Source organism: Parasteatoda tepidariorum, chromosome 7 (assembly GCF_982258835.1).
Source record: "Parasteatoda tepidariorum strain Cologne lab strain chromosome 7, Ptep-v5.0, whole genome shotgun sequence".
Lineage (NCBI taxonomy): Eukaryota > Metazoa > Arthropoda > Arachnida > Araneae > Theridiidae > Parasteatoda > Parasteatoda tepidariorum.
The window spans coordinates 84,735,512-84,738,468 of record NC_141761.1 but is presented as its reverse complement, the minus strand read 5'-3'; positions in this window follow the sequence as shown (position 1 = coordinate 84,738,468).

Here is a 2,957-nt window from a genome sequence, read left to right as displayed (position 1 = left end):
ATAAAAGTTATAACTTTCTTTAAAAAGTAAACAAAGAAAAGTAGCGACTTTTCACTAATATATTATTTACAATATCTGCTGTTCTTGTTTTTGTTGCACATTATCCTCCAACTGTCTGACGAAGGCAGACAAAATCTATAAGACCGTTAACCCTTAGAAAATCAAGAACCAGAAGGGGAGATTCAATTACAATAATTACAATATCTGCAAAACTCATAGCTAACTCATAGGAAGGATTTGGCAGCAGCTTGTAAAATTCTTTTGTTTCAATATTTGTTTTAAAACCTGGAAATTAAAACTAACTTCGAAAGAAAATTATTATTTATATAAAAACAATGGTTGTTTGTTATTTTACACAAGACAAAGCAAGATAGAAGTTAAATCTTTTTTATGCAGAGAAAAAAAATAAAAAGGAAGAAAAAGATTTAAGAATATGAATAATTAAATAATAATTATTATCAAAAAATTACTTTATTACTACAAGTTTTAATTGCCATAAAAACTACATTAAAGTTATTATTCGTTTGTGTCTATTTGTGCACCATGTTTTTTTTATTTTCTTGCATTGCAACAAAACTAATTATTCAGATCCTTAAATAGGACGTTTGGAGGATAAAAAATCCTAAAGCATATTGTTTCTTATTTTTCAACTTTAAAACTTATTTTCTGCATATTTCAGCTCAATTTTTCCTCTTCCAGTACTTATAATAAAAAAAAAAATTACTTAAGCCAAAATTTTAACTTAAAACGGTTGATTGGAAAAGGTCCGAATATATATATATACATATATCAAACTTTCTCGCGAGATCTTCGGGAACTTGTCAATGAAAAAAAGAAAATTCCGTAGAGACTGAAAAAATTAAACCTGTTGATTGACAGGGGGAACTTAGCCCTGGGGAAAACAAAGAGAATAAAGACGCTATTATTAGGAACAACTCCAAGCTTCAACAGATAATCAAATTGGTTTTAAATATTTCCATATCTTCCACACTATTGTTTCGTTATTATTTTATTTTTATAAAAACGTAGTAATTAGTCTGGAAAACTTTAAATACATTCTTAGGGGGTGGAAAATTTCTAAAGCAGGCACTGAACTACTTATTCTTACCCTTGGAAAAAGCCGGAATCGTTGCTCAATAGTCGTTACCCGGTGGGCATCTATGAGTCACAGCGCCACAGATACCCATTCATATGGTAGTGAACCATCCATGCCCAGAGCCGGATTCGAACCCGCGCCCACCGGCCATATAGTCAAGCACCCTGACCGTTCGGCCACCTGGCGGCACGTAGGGAATAAAATGAAATAAATAATCAACAGAAAGAAAGCGTATATTGAACTTAAAGGCTAGTAAGAAATTCTAAGTCTAGGATTAAAATAAAACACACGTTGATACTACAAGTAATTAAACATTATTTTAAGCAAAACATTTTTGTTAATCTTCATTTAAATTTTAATAAATATCTTTTGTGGAATAAGAAAACATTGCGATGATTTTATGAAAAACTTTATCTGTCGGTAAAATAAAACCATTAATAAAAACCGCCCGTTTAAAACATCCAAACGCCCATTTTAAACCAATTAAAACCAGCAATAAAACCAGTGAATAAAACAATTTTCTGTACATTTTAAATTACTGATCAGAAGTAGTATGTATATTTTTATTGTAACAGGAAATGAAAAGTAAATTCAAAACTAATTCAAATATTGCCGAAGGTAGAGTCTAAGATCAATTTAAAATATAGTTAATTTTACATTAAACTTTTTTTCGATATTTAGCTGACCTACGCAGTATGAATAAATTTTATTATAATTTTATTACAGTATCCTTTAAGAAGTAAATATTTACAAAATAAAAATTGCAATTATAAAATTTTTCGCTTAGATACAGCATCACCTTGCTCTAAATTTGAGAGAAATGGAATGAAATAAAATAGAAATAAGTCACGTTCATTTTAAATCTTTTTGCGTAATGAACTTGAGAAAGTTATCTGTCATTGCTATCACTTCATTAATCGCATAGTTAAACAAAAAAGGTGACTCGTTTGCTTAAATATGATAACTTAAATCTACGTTCTATAAAGATAAAATGCAACTGCCTGACAACTTCAAAGATTTATAGTTTAAGTTACGTTGTAAATTACAGTAGTGATGAAACCCTTAGCGCGAAATGCTTGACAAATATGATTTATGGATTAATTGCTACATTTGATCTGCTGTATATACATTTATAAGTAATAAAAAAATAATAACTTTTAGTCTAATAATCTAAATTATCATTAAAAGACAGATTTTACAAACTGCTTAACTGAGCCACGGTGGCTCAGGGGATAGAGCTTTCGACTCCCGTTGAGGTGACCCAGGTTCGAATCCCAGCGGTGACTGTTTGAGACGAAATCTGCTCCCAGATCGCACCGACCACAGTGTTGAATTAAGGGTTCCTCAGTGGTTGACGGTAATGGTTGAAGTAAAATATCCTTGCCATTGGGCCCGAAAGTTCAAACGAGGAAAATCATGGGGAATTTCTTTTTAAATCAATTCCTAACTAATCACGGCTGTCATGGACAACATCAAGCCAGGTTTTTTGGGGGAGCTCAGCTGTGCAGTACCTGTCAGCTTGTTGAGGATTGGAAACATATTTTAATCCAGTGTACAAATTTTAAGCACATTAGAGAGAATTTTTTTCATTCAAAAACCACCTACGAGTTTATAAAGCAGCATTGATCAAACCCTAAAATAAAAAAGGGAATTGAGGAAATAATAAGAAAATTGTTTAGTAACAAGGCACCTCCCTGAATCCTGATGGCCTTTTGCTGCCTCTTGTTAGGAAAAATACACCTAAATCACGGCTTATTAATTTACCTGTTATGGTTTGATTATTACTTGAATTTTCTCTTAAAATGTTTTTTTGGTGCTTTAGTTTCATGCTTTGTCAATCTCTGCCCCTATGTGATTCCTC